This window comes from Cervus elaphus, chromosome 29 (genome assembly GCF_910594005.1).
Source record: "Cervus elaphus chromosome 29, mCerEla1.1, whole genome shotgun sequence".
In the NCBI taxonomy this organism is placed as follows: Eukaryota; Metazoa; Chordata; class Mammalia; order Artiodactyla; family Cervidae; genus Cervus; species Cervus elaphus.
Window position 1 is genome coordinate 6671306 of NC_057843.1, and position 15141 is coordinate 6686446.

At 40.1% G+C, this 15141-nt stretch overlaps 1 long non-coding RNA gene across 1 annotated transcript in view; it reads left to right on the forward strand.

Annotated features, from left to right (window-relative positions):
- Positions 1-10323: 10323 nt before the first annotated feature.
- Positions 10324-15141, forward strand: part of LOC122686004 — a 42581-nt gene continuing 37763 nt past the window's right edge. Inside the window, exon 1 of the long non-coding RNA XR_006338605.1 lies at positions 10324-10384. This is a non-coding gene — a long non-coding RNA (uncharacterized LOC122686004). The remainder of the gene's footprint in view (positions 10385-15141) is intronic.

The window sequence follows — 15141 nt, forward strand, 5'->3', positions numbered from 1 at the left end:
TATTCAATTGGGACTTCCCTGGCGGTCCAGTGATTTTCTGGGCTCCAAAAACACTGCAGTTGGTGGCTGCAGCCAAGAAATTAAATGACGCTTGCTCCTTGGAAGAAAAGCTATGACCAACTTAGACAGCATATTAAAAAGCAGAGACATTACTTTACCAATAAAGATTGTCTAGTCATTCTATGGTTTTTCCAGTAGTCATGTATGGATGAGAGAGTTGGACCATGATGCATGACTGAAGGCAGAAGGGAACAACAGAGGATGAGGTGGTTAGATGGCATCGCCGACTCAATGGACATGAGTTTGAGTAAACTCAGGAAGTTGGTGATGGACAGGGAAGCCTGGCGTGCTGCAGTCCATGGGGTCGCAAAGAGTTGGACACAACTGAGCAACTGAACTGAACTGGTGGTCCAGTGGTTAAGACTTCACCTTCCAAGTCAGGGGAGGCAGGTTTGATTTCTGATTGGGGAGCTGAGATCCCTCATGCCTCATAGTAAAAAACCAAAACATAAAACAGAAATAAATGTGTTCAATAATTCATAGGAACTCAGTCCCTAGTTAATAGACAATTACATATTTTTTTAATTTTTACAGTGGCTTGATCTTGTTGCATTATTTGTAAACATAAGCTTTCTAAATATGATCATTTATTCTCACTGACATATTGAAATTCAAAGCTGTTTTGTTTTAATTATGGATTGATTTTCTTTTTTTTTTTTTGGATTGATTTTCAAGTAGCAGTGACTTCTGCCACTCATTTACAGTTGCTTTGCAGCTTTTTAGATCAAGTGCTATTCTGTAATAGGCACCACTGCATTTTTATAACACAAATTACACTATAACTTACCTGTTTTGTATATGTGTCTTTTAATATGTGATTGAAATTTGTTGTAGTGATTGGTTTTGATGAAATCATATCTCTTTAAACATAACTACTTCACAGTGGAAAGATAGGTAGCATTAATGCTGTAGTTAATTTGGTCACCTAATCAGGTTTTATAAGAACAACTTGTTTCCTGGATTTTTTAAAAGTACAGATAGCACCTACAGATTTAATGTATCTTATTTGTGGAATATCAAGATAGATTATATTGAAACGTCTCTTGAGATGTGTGAAAAATGATAAAAATTAAGTACTTGTTAAACACTTGAGAAGCTTTCAGAATGTGTTTTCTGCATTTGGATTCTCCAGGAAGGTCCTACTTAGATTTGTCATCTGTTTGAATTAATGAGGTAGGTATAATAGAGACAAAGTGACAAACCCAGCCTTCAAATATTTATTGGGAAATACAAGGCCATGTCACATTTTTAGTATATAATGCAGCCTTAACAGTCTGAAAGAGTAGGTTCACTGTAAATATTTCACAGTCAGATTTATGTAGGTACTATGGAAAACAGGAGACTTTTGCCTATAACGTAGGCATAAACATATAGCCATTAATTCATAAGTAGAAGACTGTATCTGGCACTGCATTGCTGCAGTAATTTTTTTTCCTTTAATCAAAAAGTAATAATAACAGAACTAACCAATTGTGGAGTCTCATGTGTGCCACACTTGTTCTGTGCGCTTTCTGAGCATTGTGTCTTGGTGTCACGTGTCTTTTACGAGATCCTTCCAGCTTTATTTTGCTGATGAGGAAAGAGGCTTAGAGAGGTTAAGTAATATCTCAGAAACACAGAGAGGAAGTCATGGCACCCAGTTTTGACTGATCCAATCTATCATATCTGGAAGTGTAGCGCTGAATCTCTGCAGTGTGCAACCACCCTCAATAGGTATTCAACTCAGTTCAGTTCAGTCGCTCAGTCGTGTCGGACTCTTTGCGACCCCATGAACCGCAGCACGCCAGGCCTCCCTGTCCATCACCAACTCCCTGAGTTTACCCAAACTCATGTCCATTGAGTCGGCGATGCCATCTAACCATCTCATCCTCTGTCATCCCTTTCTCCTGCCTTCAATCTTTCCCAGCATCAGGGTCTTTTCAAATGAGTCAGTTCTTCCCATCAGGTGGCCAAAATATTGGAGTTTCAGCTTCAACATCAGTCCTTCCAATGAACACCCAGGACTGATTTCCTTTAGGATGGACTGGTTGGATCTCCTTGCAGTCTAATGGACTCTCAAGAGTCTTCTCCAACACCACAATTCAAAAGCATCAATTCTTCAGCACTCAGCTTTCTTTATAGTCCAACTCTCACATCTGTACGTGACTAGTGAAAAAACCATAGCCTTGACTAGATGGACCTTTGTTGCCAAAGTAATGTCTCTGCTTTTTAATATGCTGCCTAGGTTGGTCATAACTTTCCTTCCAAGGAGTAAGCGACTTTTAATTGCATGACTGCAATCACCATCTGCAGTGATTTTGGAACCCAAAAAAATAAAGTCAGCCACTGTTTCCACTGTTTCCCCATCTATTTGCCATGAAGTGATGGGACCGGATGCCATGATCTTAGTTTTCTGTATGTTGAGCTTTAAGCCAACTTTTTCACTCTCCTCTTTCACTTTCATCAAGAGGCTCTTTAGTTCTTCTTCACTTTCTGCCATAAGGGTGGTGTCATCTGCATCTCTGAGGTTATTGATATTTCTCCCGGCAATCTTGATTCCAGCTTGTGCTTCATCCAGCCCAGCATGTCTAATGATGTACTCTGCATATAAGTTAAATAAACAGGGTGATAATATATAGCCTTGATGTACTCCTTTTCCTATTTGGAACCAGTCTGTTGTTCCATGTCCAGTTCTAACTGTTGCTTCCTGACCTGCATACAGGTTTCTCAAGAGGCAGGTCAGGTGGTCTGGTATTCCCATCTCCTTCAGAATTTTCCACAGTTTATTGTGATTCACAGAGTCAAAGGTTTTGGCATAGTCAATAAAGAAGAAGTAGATGTTTTACTGAAACTCTCTTGCTTTTTGGATGATCCAGCAGATGTTGGCAATTTCATTTCTGGTTCCTCTGCCTTTTCTGAAACCAGCTTGAACATCTTGACGTTCACGGCTCACATACTGCTGAAGCTTGGCTTGGAGAATTTTGAGCATTACTTTACTAGCGTGTGAGATGAGTGCAATTGTGCAGTAGTTTGAGCATTCTTTGGCATTGCCTTTCTTTGGGATTGGAATGAAAACTGACCTTTTCCAGTCCTCTGGCCACTGCTGAGTTTTCCCAGTTTGCTGGCATATTGAGTGCAGCACTTTCACAGCATCATCTTTAAGGATTTGGAATAGCTCATCTGGAATTCCATCACCTCCACTAGCTTTGTTCGTAGTGACACTTCCTAAGGCCCACTTGACTTCACATTCCAGGATATCTGGCTCTAGGTGAGTGATCACACCATTGTGATCATCTGGGTCGTGAAGATCTTTTTTGTATAGTTCTTCAGGGTATTCTTGCCACCTCTTCTTAATATCTTCTGCTTCTGTTAGGTCCATACCATTTCCGTTCTTTATTGAGCCCATCTTTGCATGAAATGTTCCCTTGGTATCTGTAATTTTCTTGAAGAGATCTCTAGTCTTTCCCATTCTATTGTTTTCCTCTATTTCTTTGCACTGATCACTGAGGAAGGCTTTCTTATCTCTCCTTGCTATTCCTTGGAAATCTGCATTCAATAGATGTATCTTAGCTTATTGATTATGGGAAAGTATTTAAATGAATCTTGTGTCCAAATCTGTTTTTATGTCTTATACAAAATAGTTAAAAACAGAATTCTCTTCTACCTTCTATCACCATCAACCCTGCCTCTTTTATATTTGCATAGTTCATTACCTTTTGGAGATCATTCTAAATTAAATTAAAACCTGTTTTTTTTTTTTCAAAGCATTACAGTCATCCTTCTTATTTATCCTTTTCCTAGATTCTTAAATGTGATGTTGTAAATCTCATTTTTCATTCCTGCCTCAAAAGGTGCTTTCTCATTAAAAGAAATAAAAAGAAACGTGGAAATTCCAGGGTTGCTGCAGACAGCTGTACTTTGTTGAGTTGACTTAGGTCTGGAAGGTGTTCATTCTACTAGACATTTCTGGAAACAAATATTTTAGCTTGATTTATGGTGCTGAAATAATTATTGTTATTTTACGAATCCCATGTACTTCCATTGGAAGAACATTTGGAAAGCATCTTCCAATTGTCCAAGCACCGTTCCCTGCCCTAAATGACTTCCATTTAATTAAACCAGGTGGTACTTTGTGTCAACAGATTTTAGATAATACTTCTAAGGAGACTTGAAGGTGAAACGTACAATTTAGCAGGACATATTATCAGTGTAATGCCATCAGTATGTATATGACAGGTCATTGATAAGCACCTTCTTTGTACAGTTTTATGTGCAGACAATTGTTCTGGCATCTAGACAGCATCTGGAGGGTGCACTCTCCCTCCAGGATGGGAAACTTTGGGGAAGAACCGAGGTGTTTTTTAAGTTGACCTCTTTCTTCCTCTCCCAGCTCAATGAGCAGAGAATTATTTTGCAGCATCTAGAAGTCGAAGTGTGCAATCATGTTGCCCACTCAGGGCACATCTGACTGAATTTCCACTTACTCCTTTGGAAGCACATGGAGAAATGAAGGTGAAATTTTTTCACAAGCAGTTAATAGATTCAGCAACACTTGCATAATTATTTCAATCATTAATAAAATATTATTGACTACCTCATTCCAGAAAATATAGTCTACCTCACTCTAGAAAAGTCTTGGGTGATGCACTTGAATGTGTCAAATAAAGTTAAAATTCTGCAGTAATAGGAAGTCAGGACAGAGGAAATATTACATGACAATTGAGGCTGGGAGAATCAGGGCAGGACCATTCATGTAGAAGTGAATAATGTGGAGGTCCATGTGGCATTGAACTTCCTGTGATTGACTTGGAAAGGGAATCTTGCCTGGTAAAATCTAAATTTAATTAACTGAGAAGAAACTATGCAAACATTTCAGTGCTTTTCCCCCCATTGTTTTGAAAGTCACAAAGGGTCAAAGCTTTTGTAAGTCCCATCTTGTCATGGTGGTCATTTTGAGGGAAATTAATTGATTCTTTCCTGCCACAGATAACATAACTAAATGGATCATTCCATTCCATTAAATGGCACCTAGGAAAAAAATTCCTCTCACAGTGTAGTCAATTTAGATCTGCAGAATGGACGCACTTGGTAGAATCTGGCTGGTCCTCTTTAGTGTAGTTATAGGGACCAGCGATGCTGTTGAGAACTCCAGGAAGAGATATTCACATCTTTCTCTATTTCCCCCTTAGTATCCCTCTTCTGAGTCTAGTATTTGTACTGTGGTCACTGTCTCAGATCTCCCTGTTAGGAACTGTGAAAGGTCTGATATCTTACACTACTTGCAAGCTGACAAGTGAGCCTGACCTCGTTCATGACTCGCAGAAGCAGCAGCCGGAGGATCCCACACTCAAGCTCCACAGGCCACGTAGAGAGGGCGAGGGATGCCCGCACAGTCGGTGGGTTGCAGCGGTCCCCAGTATTTGGCATCAGGGACTGGTTTCATGGAAGACAATTTTTCCGTGAATGGGAGTGGAGGGGAAGGTTTCAGGAAGATTCAAGCACATTACATTTATTGTGCACTTTATTTCTATTACCATTACATCAGCTCCACCTCAGATCATCAGGTATTAGATCCCAGAGGTTGGTTACCCCTGATTACGGGAGAGGAACCCTGAGCTTAAGAAACCCGCCTATCTTGATATTTTATCATGGGCAGTAAGCATGCTGCTCCTTCATCCAAGAGAAAGGCATTTGTTTCTGTCTTGCCAGGTCGTCAGTTGTACAAACATCCTTAGTTTGAAACAGTGGCAATTAGTGCTTTTTCTTGTAAGAAATGCAGAAATGTGATAGGCCCACAGAGAATAGCCTTATAACAGTACCCCACTTCTTTATATCTACCTAAATACTATCTATCCCTGAAAATGAACATTTTCAGAGCTGCTTTTTTTTCAGACTTCTTGATGCCTGTATTTTATTTTAACTAAAAAACTTTTTACTGGAGTATAGTTGATTTCCAATGTTGTGTTTAGTATCTACTCTACAGCAAAGTCAATCAGTTATGCGTATGCATATAGTCACTCATTTTTAAGATTCTTTTCCCATACAGGCCATTATAGAGTATTGAGTAGAGGTCCTTGTGCCATACAGTAGGTCCTTATTAGTTATCTATTTTATATATATATAGTAGTATGTATATGTCAATCCCAATCTCCCAATTTATCCCTCCTCCTCCTGAGTGCTTGTGTACTAAGTCACTTCACACACGACTCTTTGGGACTATATGGACTGTAGCCACCAGGTTCCTCTGTCCATGGAATTCGCCAGGCAAGAATACTGGAGTGGGTTCCCATGCAACCCAGGGATACCATGCTCCTCCAGGGCATCTTCCCACCCAGGGGTCGAATCCATGTCTCTTTCATCTCCTGCATTGGCAGGTGGGTTCTTTACTGCTAGTACCACCTGGGAAGCCCCCTCTTCCCCTTTATCCTGTGGTAAACATATGTTTGTTTTCTATATCTGCAACTTTATTTCTATTTTATAGATAAATTCATTTGTACCCTTACATTTTAGAGAAATCTCTTTCTGGATTTTTATTGTAGACTTTACCAAGATTTTGTTATTAATCTTCTAATATACACTTCTTTGTTTTTAATGGTTTCTTATGAGTCAACATCTTTTTCTCAAAGGTTTTTGAGGGTAGAAACCAGAAACCACCTTTGGAGCTTGTTTTGTATCCACTATAGTACCCGATATTGTAGATGGTTTTATATATATAAGAAAGTGCCACAGTTGGAAAGGTAGTCCATGGTAACACAGTGATAAATAATTGCTCATAATTTCCAATTTGTCATGCTACAATGACCAAAAACACAGAATCCCTCACTAAGAATCTGAAAGTTTTTATGATTTCATAGCTGTAGCATGCCAAGATTCTATAGCTAACTCTTGGCTTGGCTTCACTGGAGTTTAATCATGGCATGCTGTTGATTCGTGTTGATTTATCTCTGATTAAACATAAGGGATGGAAGGAACTCTCATGATACAAGTGTGGCTCTATTTTTATCCAAAAGCTTTTTCTATAAATAGGGCCAGTCATGTGCAGAAGACAGGTGGCAGCAAGGTGGAAGGCTTAATTGTGGATGAACACAATTCATGTCCGTGTTAATTAAGCAAGCAGCAAGACAATGTTTGTTGAAAATTAACTAGATATCTGCACTGGGCAAGTCTTGTCATCTTGGTTCCTAGTACAGAACCAGAGACTGAGACCAGTATGTGTACTGGAAATGTCAGGAACCGAAGTAAATATTTTTCCTTTTTTTCTTCTGTATATCTATGAAAAAGCAAGATGTGTTTTGAAATGGAATTAGAAGGCTCCCCTATAGAAGGTGATTTTATAGATGTGTCAGAGGCGCTTTAGCTTCATGGGCAGCATAGGCTTTGGAAGCAGGGTTAAAATCTGGACTGCACCACTGAGTCAGGTTAAATTACATGAGTTTGCTGAGTTATCAGCAAATGTGGAAAATAAAGCCCACTTCTTGGAGAATTAAATGACATAATGGATGGCAAGCACCCAGTGGATGTACATCTGATACATACACTTGAGTCCCCAAATGGTAATTTTCATTATTATTAATATTAAACAATTGAGTTGTAAAGAAGTTTCAAGGCTGGAAAAGTGGGGAGGAGTTACCTCCCCACTTCAGTTGAAGAGGAATTAAGAAGAGCAGAATTGGGGGAAGGGTTTTCCTGGTGGCTCAGTGGTAAAGAATCCGCCTGCCAATGCAGGAGACCTAGATTCGATCTCTGGGATGGGAAGACCCTTTGGAGAAGGAAATGGCAATCTGCTCCAGTATTCTTGCCTGGGAAATCCCATGGACAGAGGAACCTAGTGGGCTACAGTCCATGGGGTTGCAGAGTTGGACACAACTTATTGACTAACCAACAACAAAACAAAGGGTTGGGAGGGAGGGATGAATTGGCAGAGAATGGCAGATGTTCAGGGCAGTGAAACAATTCTGTGTTGCTATAAAGGTGGATACATGTCATTGTATGTTTATTCAAACACATAGGATGTACAAGGCCAAGAGTGGACACTAATGTGGTGGTTATGATGTGTGCTGTAGATTCATGCATAGTAACAGATGGGGCTTCTTTGGCAGTCCAGTGCTTGGGAATTTGCCTTGCAGAGCAAGGGACACCGGTTTGATCTCTGGTCTGGGAAGACCCCACATGTCTCAAGGCAGCTAGGTCCGTGTGCTGCAGCTACTGAGCCCACTCATCCTAGAACAGGTGCTCCTGTGCTCCGCAACAAGAGGAGCCACCACGAGAAGCCCGAACACCCCAACTAGAGAGTAGTAGAGAGAAAGCTCACGTGCAGCGATGAAGACCCAACACAGCCAACAAAAAAATAAAAAAAATAAATTAAAAAATTTAAAAAATAGTAACAAATGTAGTACTGGAGTAGACAGTGATGATGGGGGAGGCGATGCAGGGCAGGGGGAGGGGGAGAAGGGACAATCTCTGTACTTTTTGCTCAATTTTGCTGTGAGCCTGAAAGTGCTCTAAAAATTAAAGTCTCTAAAGTGCTCTAAAAATAAAAAAAAACATCCTTAGAAGCAGCCTTCAAACAGGAAATAGGCCAAGGGATGCAGGAAGATTTTAACTAAAAGCCAGGGCACCCACCAGGTTTCAGAGATAAAGGGGAAAAGATGACAACCCTTCATCAGGTTGCCCTGATTACTGATGGATTAAATGAAGAATCTCAATTTTCTGGACCACAAAGAAAGCATATTAAATTTTGTAACCCTATCGATCTTTGTAAATTTTCTATGCTAAAAGTGGACAACTCATTCATAGAGGCTTTGCCCAAGCTGACTTTTTTGTATTTCTTACTTGCTTTTTTAGATAGTTCCATTATAAAACATAAAATCAAAATTATGATGTAGAGAGTAATAGTCTCTTTGTCAAATTGAAATAAGGTAACTGGTAGTTTTCCAAGACAGTCTGAAGGGGGTGAGTTACATTTATGTGATCTAAATCCATTGGTTAAATGCACAGGGATTAACATCTGTTAAAAGAATTGTGCTTAGCATGCAGGTGTTTCAATATTTGCATTTAGTATGTGTTTCAGAAACGGCCTCTGAGAAAAACATTTATACAACAATCTGGTGGTTTTATTGTCTAAATCTGTCAGGACAGTCATTCCGTTACTCAGACTTTGTGACCCTCTTGCAAGCTGTAAACTGTTTAACGAAGTGAGTATATTGAGAAAGATGACAGACTTTCAAACTCTGGGGAAAGAGTCTTATATGAGAAGAATCAGCTTTTCCCCTGGAGACAGGGCCTAATATGTGAACAGCAAAAACAATTACATTGGTGATTTCAGGAAGTCCAATAAATTTCATGGCAGAGCCCCACTTTTGAAATATTACATCACTCAGCAAAAGTTCAGGCTCATATATTAGCTGAAATGAACTAATCATGAATTAATTACCATCAGTTCATTTTTGTGAATGAACTGCAGAGGTGGGGCTCTGGTTTCAGCGCGGTCAGCGCCTTGCAGCTTAACTGTGCTGCGCTATAAGTGTCCCTGTGCCCACGGGTGAGGGCACCTGGGGGTGGACTCCATCCAGCAGATCAGGGGATCCCCTCTCATTGTGGGGTTTGCCACCATTCCCTAATCTACCTTGTTAAAATAAGTTGTACTCTGGGCATTTGTTTTGTAGGTAAAGCGGGGGAAATAAATGCAGCATTTCTCCAGGGATTTGTGGCTTAAAATTAGACAGAAAATAGAGGAATCAATTGGTTTTGCACCCTGCCAGATTATCTTCCGAGCTAATGAAAACTTGGGAAAAGAATTAGAAATGATTTCTGCTTTATGAAAACCACACATAGCAATGATAGTATAGGATGGCTCACTTTGGCTTAATTACTTTTTAAGTACCTTTAATGTCTTGAGGGCATGTGGACAGCCAGTCAGAAATCGTGTTTTGTGTATAAATAGCAATTGGCTTTTGATGTTAATATCTGCCATGCGACTTGCTCTTCACAAGGACTCTGTGTTCTGACTTCTAGATAGTTCCTGAATCAAGGTGATTTCAGGTCACTTTGGAAACTCATCCAGGAAATTTCAGTTGAAGCAGATTTTCAGAGACCTTATGGCTTCAGAGTTGGACCATAAAGAAGGCTGAGCGCCAAAGACTTGATATTTTCAAACTGTGGTGCTGGAGAAGACTCTTGAGAGTTCCATGGACAGCAAGGAGATCAAACCAGCCAATTCTAAAGGAAATTAACCCTGAATATTCACTGGAAGTTCTGATGCTGAAGCTGACGCTCCAATACTTTGGCCACCTGATGCAAAGAACTGACTCACTGGAAAAGACCCTGATGCTGGGAAGGATTGAGGGTAAGAGCAGGCAGAGGGTGACAGAGGATGAGGTGGTTGATGGCATCACTGACTCAATGCACATGAGTTTGAGCAAACTCCAGGAGACGGTGAAGGACAGGGAAACCTGGCATGCTGCAGTCCATGGTGTTGCAAAGAGTCAGACATGACTTAGGGACTAAACAACAACAACAAATGGTTTCAGGTCATTGTCTTCATCAGCTGAGACTGCGTCATGTGGGGTTGCAAGTAGATTTTTGTCTTGATGGTTTCTGGAAAAATCCGTACTTTTCTGGTGTCATAATAGACATCTTCTGTGTTTTCTTCACTGAACATGTTTTATTATTTCTCCCAATTGCTGTTTCCAATCAATCTGATAAACTGTACCTTATCTGTATATCTTCCTTTGGAGATTTGCATGGACCAGAAACATCTCCAGAAATTTTTTGGCGGGGAGACCTATTTTGATAATTAACTCCTGATTTTGCCAGTTATGAGTATGAGAAAAACATACTTTTAGCACGTAATAAATAAGAGTACATTTTAATACCCCAAGTTAAGAAAGATATGATGAGTGAATGAAGAATGGCACTTAGAGTAAATCTGATTTATTACACAGAAACAGTTTCTTATTTTTCTCATTTGGGTGACATGGATTGACATCTAGCAGGAGAGTACTGAGAATCATTGACAGATCTGAAAGTGTCTTTCTCTTGACATCAGGGGACCTGGGTTGGGTGAGGCGCTAACTCCAGTTCAGTTATTGTTTTTTTTTTCCCTGAGATTCTGCCTCTGGGAAGAGGAGATGGGAACTTTGGCCTGGCCTTTCTGGCAAGTTTATTATGAAATTCACATGAAATAATGTATGTAGAAGTTTGGACTATAAAGCATGCTTTTGGGCTGTAAAGCATGATGAAAGTGAAGTTGTTTTATTGCAAATTTATGGAAGATGATAATGAGGTATTAGAATCCTCTGGTTAGGCACAGAGTCAGGAATCATCTGAGGAATTGCCTCCTGGTCTCTCCGCTGAGTGTTTGACCTCTCCATGTGCACGGCAGCAATGCCATCTTTGGTCTCCGACTGGTAAAGGATACAGAGATTTTAGTTGAGCTGGGTCAGACCTTTTCCTGAAGCACCTCCTCCTATTGCTACCAGCTCCTTTGAAGAAAGAAATGCTCCTTTTCTTTTCAGTGATAGTCCTTGAGAAAGGCAAACGTAATTCCTGAGATTTAATTTTTTTCCAGGGCAAACGTGTCTATTTCTTTTAATCATTTCTCATGAGGAAAATTCTGAGACCAATGGTCATCCTGTCCTGTTCCTCCCATCTCTCAGGGGCACTAACAATGGCCTTTGTATCCCAGGGATGCTCTGCAGAGCCCATGGAGAGGTGTGGTACCCAACTCCTTGCTCAGCATGTGGTACTGCTCTAAAGACCTTGGGATCCCCTTCCTGTATGTTGTATTCTCTGCTTTCCTTGGGCTTGGCATACACCTCCCTTTACTTCTACTACATTCTATTTAATGCATAGAAGCAACTGAAGTGACTTAATGCACGCACGCACACACACACACACACACACACACTAATAGGGCATGTATTTATTTTAAAAAATCACTTACTTTTCCTGGTGTCAAGAGCAAAACCTTATAAAAACTTTGTTTCACCCTATAAATTTGGCCCTGTGCTCAGTTCTAATATCGAGTGCAAGTCTGATTTTTAATTTCTTAAATGATTTTAAATTCATGTAGTACATGTATGAGGAATACAATCCAAAGGGCAAAAAAGTATATGCGGTATAAACCAAGTCTCCTTTTTTGTCTGTATCTCAGAACCTGCCACCTCTCCTCTCCAGATGGAAGTGTTACCTGTTTCTTGTATATTCTTCAGAAATGATTTACACACACACACATTTTTCACATATACACATTGTTCTACATGGTGCTGGATATAATACAGTTGATGAGTAGTCTTTTTTTCTTATGCAAACATACATATTTCATGGGTCACACAAGGTCACATAACCAGATCACATCTAGTGTATTTTAAATGGGAAAGAAAATTGATGTCAATTTGCTTTAATATTTAAATTTTAAATTGGCATTTTGCACCCTTAAAAAAACTGCATCCTTGCTAAGTTGCATCTGACTCTTTGTGACCCCATGGACTATAGCCCACCAGGCTCTTCTGTCCATGGGATTCTCCAGGCAAGAATACTGGAGTGGGTTTCCATGCTATTCTCCAGTGGATCTTCCTGACCCAAGGATCAAACCCATGACTTTCATATCTCCAGTATTGGCAAGCAGGTTCTTTACCACTAGGGCCACCTGAGAAGCCCTAAACTCAAGGAAGACTGCAGAACCTGCAAGTCAACCATACATTTTATTTTATTTAAAATTTTTTTGATTTGGACCATTTTTAATGTCTTTATATAATTTATTACAATAGTGCTTCTGTTGTTTCTGCTCTGGTTTTTGGGCCATGAGGCATGTGGAATATTAGTTCCCTGACCAAGGGATCTAACCCACAACCCCTGTACTGGAAGGCGAAGTCCTAACCACTGGACCGCCAGAGAAGTCCTGTCCTTTTCTCGTCTTTGCCCTTGTAAGAGGGAAGGATGGGTGTCTATAAACCTCAGTGTTCTCCAGCACCAACCAACTTTTCTTGCCCTTCCCTCTTGTTTTCTATGACTCACAGTTCTCCTCTATATGTGCATTGACTCTGTGGGTGGTGGTGGGGGTTCGGTGGTGTGGGAACAGAGAAGACGAGAGAGGAAGGAAAGGTAATACCTGATGAATGGGGCTATGTCTATAGTCTCCAAGGTAGTGATGTAAACACATTGACAGTCGAGAATATGAGTGTCACTGCTTCTTATTTCATGGGTAGGGAGTGACTGGAATGGATATTATATCAAGGAAGAGAGGGTGGGTGGGGGCTTCCATTTCACATCCTGCCTCCTCTATTTCTTCCGGTGCATCCTAGACGATTAGTCATCCTTACTACATTGCACAATCATACCTTGTCCATGAACAGCATATTATAATCCACAGTATCCCTATTTTGAAGAGTAGGAAAATGGATTAATGAAATTTCTTTAATTACTTTATTTACAGTTTAGGAGGGCTTCCCTGGTAACTCAGCCGGTAAAAAATCTACCTGCAATGCAGGAGACCCTGGTTCGATTCCTGGGTTGGGAAGATCCCCTGGAGGAGGACATGGCAACCCACTCCAGTATTCTTGCCTGGAGAATCCCCATGGACAGAGGAGCCTGGCGGGCTACAGTCCATGGGTTCCCAAAGAATAGGACATGACTGAGTGACTCAGCACAGCACAGCCCTGATTAGGAAGTTAATAGTACATCGTTCCTAGCCTAAGAGAATGTGGGAACTTCTGGGAGACAGAAGAGATATGGTATCTTTAAACACTAGGTGTGTACTGGAGAATCATCAGGGGACCCTTCCCTGTGTGGTGTGGTGCTGCCTTAACCACATATGATTAGATACTAACATGTATTTCCTGAGGCTTTTTAACATTTATTCTGTAAGATGTCCTCTGGCTCCAGATGCGACTGGCTTCCTGGGCTACTGTTTGGGTCAGATCTCAGTGTTTAAAGCAACAAGACAGTGACAGACAAATGATGCCTGTGTAATCGTGTGAATTCTATTTTCCTGAGGTCCATCTCACGATGCCAAAATGGAACAGTTTTCTCACATATTTATTTCTGAGAAAGTGCTGCAAATGAAATCACTATAGATTCATATTTCCACTGAGTCTCCAATAATCTGTGTATCCTGCGACCTACCTCATCTTGCTTCTACAGGTTTATATCTTCAGCGAGAATTTGTTTGCTGAAGCTTTTAGAAAAGAGAAAGGGAGCAAGGGGGAGAGAGAGAGAGAGACAGAGTAGGAGCAGGGAAGGAGGGAGAGAGACTGCAACTTTATTTTTCACTTGACTTCTAAGTCAGGGCAGAGGGGAGACAGTCACCAGCGTTCCTGACATTGATGTCCATGTGATGAGGGCTGTCACGTTACTAAGTTGTTCAGGATTTCAGTGACATTTCTTTAAAAATATAGCAATGGACTGGGAGTTTGGGTTCGTAGATGCAAACTATTACAGTTAAAATGGATAGACAAGATCCTACTATATAGCACAGAGTGTTATTCTTAATATCCTGTGATAAACCATAATGGAAAAGATATATAAAATGGAATAATGGAAAAATATATAAAAAATGAATATACGTGTATGTGTGTGGATAAGTGAATCACTTTGCTGCACAGCAGAGATTGGCAAAACTCTGTAAATCAACAATACTTTGATAAAAAGAAATATAAATAGAAATAGAAATTATAACTAATAATAGTAAAAGAAAAGTAACCTACAGATTGAATGTGCTTAACAAAAAAATCCAGAAAAAACTTATTTCCGATGAGCTTTCCAGTTGTGAAGAATATGTGTTACTGATCTTCATAGAAATAATGACTTCAATCCAGGTTTTCTAAGAAACTGAATGACTGCCCCAGGTTAATGGCCTTGAGGCACTCTCCCAGGCAGCCCTCTATTCTCAGGAAATGCCCCAGTTCTTCATCATTATTGTGTAAATAATACAAAAGTGGTACTAGTTCTCTGGTCAGATGGAAAACATACAACCCTGTTCTCTCCGGAATTTCCTTTATGATGATAAGAATAACATATTAGGGGGAAAATGCAACAATTTGGCTACCTATGCAAATAAATAGTCTTGTTCAAACAAAATTTTTAAACATAATATTAAACAAC